The 7,486-nt window shown below is 39.6% G+C and overlaps 1 long non-coding RNA gene across 1 annotated transcript in view; it reads right to left on the reverse strand.

Moving 5' to 3' along the window:
* Positions 1-1,149: 1,149 nt before the first annotated feature.
* The window catches only part of LOC143137676 (uncharacterized), an 8,194-nt gene continuing 1,857 nt past the window's right edge, over positions 1,150-7,486 (reverse strand). The window contains exons 2-4 of the long non-coding RNA XR_012990058.1: positions 7,474-7,486; positions 7,225-7,363; positions 1,150-1,447 (exon numbers count right to left, since the gene is read on the reverse strand). The exon at positions 7,474-7,486 is cut by the window's right edge and continues 1,304 nt beyond it. This is a non-coding gene — a long non-coding RNA (uncharacterized LOC143137676). The remainder of the gene's footprint in view (positions 1,448-7,224; positions 7,364-7,473) is intronic.

Genomic DNA, 7,486 nt, shown 5'->3' on the forward strand with positions numbered 1-7,486 from the left:
AAGCCCCATTGTACCAAATTTGGTTGCAGCTCCACCAGACTACTCTGACCACCCAGTAAACCCACAGTAGCCCGCACGGCATGCTTGCTAGGTATCTGGTAGTCTACCTGCTTGTGTAATGAGATCATTAGAGATGCTTCGAAATGTGACGGCATATCTGGTCGTTAATGAGCCAAAGGAGAGTAGACATGTGTAACTCTTCCGTTAGTTAACTCTTCATTGGCTTCCTTCAGCAGCTCAAATTAAATTTGGACGTCTCACTCTAGCCAACAGGAAACTCACTGGATTTGCTTATCTTAATTCAATTATCAGTAACACTTTACGGTAAGGGTACATGAATTATCATGAATTCATGCATTAATTAATTCATGATTTATGTTTTACTTAATTCCTTAATATCTCATGAATCATCAGAAATTTACATGAGTTAATATTCTGTCATTTGTGACCTCATACATGAACAACACATCAACTAAAGCATTAAGTATGGTGGGCACATTATTATGATTTATTAAGAATGATAATGATGATTTCTTTTTCTGCCAAAAATGTGGTCTTCACTACTCAAATTCTGATTTGAGCACAACTTGTGCAGTTTTCTAAACACATGCCATTATTAACACTTTAGTTGAGAGGCCACAAACATGATGAACTCATGAGCAATGATCATGCTTAATAAATCATAATGATGTACCCATCGTACCTAATGCTGTAGTTGATGTGTTGTTCATGCATGAGGTCATGAATGAGAGACTATGAAGTCATGTGAAATCCTGATGATTCATAAGATATAAAGGAATGAAGTAATGCATAACTCATTAATTAATTCATGCATGAATTCATGATAATTCATGTACCCTTACCATGAAGTGTTACCCAATTATTCAGCTTTACTCCTCCTCTCGCCCACTGCGGTCTTCTTTCCATCAACACTAATCTTGAAGTATGCAAGAACACACACTATTGATCCACTATGTTTACATACTAAATTGTATAGACTGAAAAAGACAACAGGTGTACAAATAATGATAATGATTGCACTGGTGTAGTGGTTGACCGGATGTAAATTCAACTGAGGACATACTGAGGCCCTGACCATGGCAGTCAAACATTAAATGCACCTCTTCATTTTTTTTTTTATTTATTTATTTATTTATTTATTTTTTTTAAATAAAACAAAAAATCTTAAACTGAGTTAAATCTATAACCCAGAGTAGGCACAATCTTAAACATTTTAATCTTGATCTGAGCTAAACCCAGATTAGGCACAGACATAAAAAGGACAAGGAAAGTAGGACCCAGGGAGGAATCAGATCTGATAGCAAATAGCCCAGGTGGCGATGGATTTGCAGTAGATGGTATGTAATTCCAGAGTTGACCAGCTGATGGCGATGTTTTCCCACATTAGGAGGACCCAGATGGAACGGCTGTGAGTGATGTGGCTGACCTGTGGGGGCCCAAAAGTATAAGTAAGTATATATACTCTTTTGATCCTGTGAGGGAAATTTGGTCTCTGCATTTATCCCAATCCGTGAATTAGTGAAACACACTCAGCACACAGTGAACACACAGTGAGGTGAAGCACACACTAATCCCGGCGCAGTGAGCTGCCTGCAACAACAGCGGCGCTCAGGGAGCAGTGAGGGGTTAGGTGCCTTGCTCAAGGGCACTTCAGCCGTGTCTACTGGTCGGGGTTCGAACCGGCAACCCTCCAGTTACAAGTCCGAAGCGCTAACCAGTAGGCCATGATGATGTTTAAAAGGAACAAAAATATCTGATATCAAGATGAGTGGTGAACTGTTATCACATTAATAATGTATAGACTTTGTCGTCATTGTACCTCATACATGTAATCATAATTTTTACTTGTAGGCTACTTACTTTTCACTTGTTTACATACATTTTTACATACATTTATAACATGTATGTATGTGCTTGTTCTTCACAATTTACCAGGATTAAAGGACAAGTTTGCTATTATACACTTAACCCTTAGAACCCGATTGACGCAAAGTGCGTCAAAAAACACACCCTTTCTTCTCTGTTACATTGCTCCGCAACTGTTCATCGCAGCGAGATGAAACCTTTATTGCAGGGCAGAGAAGAAGTGGGGCTTTCCAAAGAGACTACGCACTTGTCTGTACGATCAAGTATGACATTTGTAAAAAATCATGAAATTACATCAAATTGCATCATATTTACAGTCTATACTTCTCTGCGTTCACCTGCGCACCCATTACTCTTGTTTGAATTACTCGCGAACCCGAGATTGCATAGATATGGCAAGCATATCAGATGAAAGAGGAGACACAGGGCTGTCCATTGGTACCATGTATATCGATCCTTCTGGCTTATAAAAACAGATGAAGTGACTGCAAAATATTAACGTCATGTACACAAACCAACGCTGCACACCCATTATAGTAGAGCGGCTACAGGAAAAATCGTGCAAATTATGATAAGCGTGGAATTCGGCAGGTATGTGCTCAAGACCAATACAATCAAATCTACCTGATTGGCCACTTGAAATGGCGGCCATTTTCCAAGATGGCCGCCAAAAAAGACCCCAGAAATGATGTATTGCTCAGAATTGACCAAAGATTTTATGATACAAGCATGAAATTAGGCATGTATGTGCTCAAGACCAATACAATAAAATCTGCCTGATTTGCCATTTTTAATGGCGGCCATTTTCCAAAATGGCCACCATGAAAAACTCTAAAAATTGATTTGTTGTACAGAATGGACAAAGGAAATTATGATACAGCCATGAAATTTGGAAGGTATGTGCTTAAGACCAACACAATACATTCTAACTGATTTTCCAGTTTAAATGACGGCCATTTTCCAAGATGGCCACCAAAAATACCATAGAAATGGATTTGTTGCACAGAATTGATCAAGCAAGTTATTATACAAGCATAAATTTTGGCATGAATGTGCTAAAAAAACAATACAATCAAATCTACCTGACTCACCACTTGAAATGGAAGCCATTTTACTATATGGCCGCCAAAAGACTGAATTTAGCCCAGAAGTGAGCAAGAAAATTATGATACAAGTATGTCATTTTGTGTGTTTGTGCTAAAGAGCAATATAATCAAATCCACCTCATTTGCAACTTGAAAATGTAATATGGCAGCCATTTTTAAAGATGACCACCAAATAAGACACTAGAACTTCATTAATTGCAATTAATTTAGCAGATGTAGCCCAAATCAATGTTAACATTCACTACATTTCTGTTTCCTTCTACGATGAAGTCATTGGAAATTCAATCAAGCAAAAAGGCACATAACTGAGATTCAGTGTTTCACAAATGAACTATGTACAAAGACTACAAACCCTGGAAGGGCTAAATTAGAAGAGAGTGTATGCAACAGCATCAGGCCTGACAGAGCCGTGCACCAACTTGCCTATCTAAAATACGACTGTACAACCAGAGCAGGCGATAACAGCATGTTTTTTTTTTTTTTTTTTTTGGTAACTGTAACAAGGCAATAAACTCGGATGCCAAGAAGAACAATATGGCAGTAAGTATCTCAGCATGGAAAAATAACAGTCCATTTCACAGCAAATGTGAGCAATTTTTCAATTGTGTTTTTAAGAAAACACCATCAACATTTCACCCTTTGGAATTAATTGAGTCACTGTAACAGTGCTCTACATCTACTATTCACATGTGCAACCACATAGTGCTGTGCACAAAAGCCCCAAACGGAAGCACTTGCATCTATGGGTGCAACCTTTTTTCACGTCCGGTTGCTGTGGAGCCCAGAAAGCCTCTGCACACTCAGGGGACTAGTCCTGAGGGCAGAGCTTCCTCCTCTGCACAGGTCTACTCACACCTTTACCCCTGCGAGGTCGCTTAGACCCACCTGTAAGTGCAAAAATGCGTAAGCGCTGCAAACTTTTCCCTTCAGACCTGCCAAATACAAGGACATCGTCCAAATAGCACAGGAGACTTAAGAAATTTTGATCGCCAAAGACAGAGAGCATCATCCTCATAAATGTAGCTGGGCTATTGCAAAGGCCCTGAGGGAGCCGGTTATATTCATGCAACCCTAATGGCGATGAAAAGGCTGTATATTTCTTGTCATCCTCATGTAACGGCACATTGTAATAACCCGACGTGAGATCCATGGTGGAGAAAAACACATTGCCACCTAAAGCTGCAAGGACATCAGCCTGGTGGGGGAGTGGGTGTGCGTCTTTCACAGTGCGCGCATTAAGCCACCTAAAGTCAGTGCATATCCGCAGGTCTCCGTTTTTCTTCCACACCAGCACCAGTGGAGAAGCGTACTCACTACAAGACTTTCTAATATTTTCCTTCTCCTCCATCTCATCCAAAGTCTCTTTCAACCTCGGGTAGTGGGCCGGGGACAATCTGCGATATGGCAATCTGAATGGACGGTCATCAGTCAACCTAATCCTGTGGCAGAACCCATGCGCCTCACTACAGTCAAGATGGTGACGAGAAAAGACAGACTAATATTCTTTTATTAGGTCAACTAACTTATCCTTCCAATAAGAGGAGACCTGACAACTGTCAATGGGTATAGCACCCAGTCCAAGACCCTGCAGCGAAGAGTCACCATTAGCAACACTGCTGCCAAGATCACTTTTGACAGATAAGCTGCCATGAGAGCCACCTGCACTCACTTTAGCTGCATGCTGCGAAACAAAGTCCTGATCAAAATCCTCCAGTGCAACGCATGGATATACATCAGCTACCTTCGCATTTTTGTGTAAGGTTACTGCAGCTGACGTGGGATTAAAAGCCTTGACTGGAAGCCACCCATCTCCCCACATAGGAGAGACAACACGCCCTACTAGCATCTGCCTATTAATACAGTGTGAAGTGCTGGGCTCCACAGCAACCGTCACGTCCAGAGCGAAAAAAGCGAATTCATGACAAAGCTTCTTCAATGACCTTGGCTACTTGGTAGCTGAGGTTGTTTCTGGTGTACACGCATCTTTTGTTCAGCAACATCGAGAAAACCATGAATTGCCGTTATTAGCATATTAGTGTCATTGTATTATTAGCATGTCATAACCATTTTATTTGTTTGGGGGGATGGGGGGTGGCATCACGCAACGCCCTCCATTGACATTAAGAACTGGCATTATTAGCATGTTATCACCATGCTATTTGTGTGTCATAAGTGGCTTATTTGTCATTGTGGAACATTTTTAATTTCTGTATCACTTCATCATCTATGGAAACATATTTAAGGAGAGTGAACAATTATTTACACCACATTTGCAATTTGCACATTTGAAATTTGCCAGCATTTCAAGTAGCAAATCAAGTGGATTTGATTGTATTGGTCTTGATCACATCCATGCAAAATTTCATGCGTCTATCATAATTTGCTTTGACAATTCTGTGCAATAAATCAATTTCTAGGGTCTTTTTTGGCAGCCATCTTGGAAAATGGCCACCATTTCAAGTGGCCAATCAGGTAAATTTGATTGTATTGGTCATAAGCACATACCTACCAAGTTTCATGCTTGTATCATAATTTGCACAATTCTTGCCAAATTGGCCTTGTAGCCGCTCTACTATTACTCTCGTTTGAATTACTCGCGGACCCGTGATCGGATAGATATGCCACGCATGTCAGATGAAAGAGGAGACACAGAGCTATCATTTGATACCAAGTACATCCTTCTGGGTTATAAAACAGACGAAGTGACAGCAAAATAATAACTTCATATAGCTGGACTTACCCCACGTTTTTGTCTGTTTTTGTGGCAAAGCATGTTTATAATCCAACGCTATTGTGTGTTTCTCTATGGCAAAGCATGTTCATAATCCGGTTTTGAGATCCGGTTTTGAGCAAATTCCTGCATGGCATCCAATTCAAGGCTCACATTGCATCCCAATTTGTTCAACAAAGAAACACCTTTTTTGCCTTTACTTTGTTCATGGCAATCAGTGTTGGGAAGAATACTTTTAAAATGTAATCAGTTACAGAATACAGAATACATGCCCTAAAATGTAATTTGTAACGTATTCCGTTACATTACTCCATCTAAGTACCGTATTCTAAATACTTGGATTACATAAGCGCTGTTTTACATTTTATCAAGTGGGAAATCAAGCTGCTATTTCAGTTTGTAAGACCCACAGGCGATGTCAGCAAAAAACCCACAACTTAACTTTATAAGATAAACTGAAACATTATGCATTTTGTTAATGCACAAGATCATCTCACAGAAATATTAGAATTTCAGTTAAAAAAGCCCAGAAATTCATATGAGAAGGATTCTCAAAGTAACCCCTTAAAATGGCCAAAGTAACTGTATTCTGAATACCACTCATTGAAAATGTAACTGTAACTAAATACAGTTACTCATATTTTGTATTCTGAATACGTAATCCCAAATACATGTATTCAGTTACTTCCCAACACTGATGGCAATGCAGTAAAAAGTTGAGAATCATTATGAGTGCATACACCATAGGCACACATGCTAACACGCAAACTTGGGTCAAGTCAGGTCAGATCAGTTCGTGTCACAGATATGGAGCGCAGAAAGGTAATTTTTCATCACTAAATAAAAAATGGCATTTTATTTCCGTAAATCACACACCACATATTTCTGCAAATTGCTCCCAGAGTATCCTCTCCAACATGGCAATTATATTTCCAGATTCAGGACCGTCTGCCCTACACACACATTTTTATAATATGATTTTTATATTTTAATTCTTTAAAAATCGAATTAAAATCAATGCTAGTACTAATACATGAAATGATGGCAGATCTGGATAGCCTAGACTGCTAAACAATAATATGTGTGTGTGGCACTTACTATGACCAGAATAAATCCTTATGAATAAAGGTAGTGAAAATGCCCTAAAAACAGCTTAGGGTTCTAAGGGTTAAAGCCCCGTTTTCAGATTGTTTCTGATGAAATAGAACGGTTAAGATTGAAATTTGCACATATGCTGCTGGTCTGACAGTTTTCGTTTTCTGTGGTGGCTGTATATAGCCCATTTCATACACAGGGGTGCGGACCCTGGACCACTTTAATTTACTGAACCCAGGGAAGGAAGGGAGTAGGCTACACAAGTAACAAGGTTTCTCTCAGAGTCAAAGACCTATTTGGCTCTAAAGGAATGCGCTGTACGTTTACGTAAGCGTTAGTCGTTTGCACCTATTCATTATTTGTGCCTATTCATATATTTTACAGCGCAATAAAAAAAAACAATACCTTTGTGGTTACGTTGATATCCTCCATACTGGGGGCAGTATGGTCAGGTGTGGTCTCAGCCTGGTCCACCCTTCAGTACAGTCTGTTCGACCTTTTCATTTGAGCAAGGCCTCTGTATGAAAGCCACTACTCCGTGTCTCTATACATTACAGACATGGTGAGAATCTCTTCAGAAATCACACAATATCCATCATACATTAACTTAGTGTGATATGTGTGCACTGAGTAACACTGTAGAACTGTACTCACCAGTTTCTGGAGA

Source organism: Alosa pseudoharengus, unplaced genomic scaffold (assembly GCF_046254945.1).
Source record: "Alosa pseudoharengus isolate Yale_2024_CS ecotype anadromous, Long Island Sound unplaced genomic scaffold, YU_APseudo_1.1 YU_APseudo_1.1_scf_21, whole genome shotgun sequence".
Lineage (NCBI taxonomy): Eukaryota > Metazoa > Chordata > Actinopteri > Clupeiformes > Clupeidae > Alosa > Alosa pseudoharengus.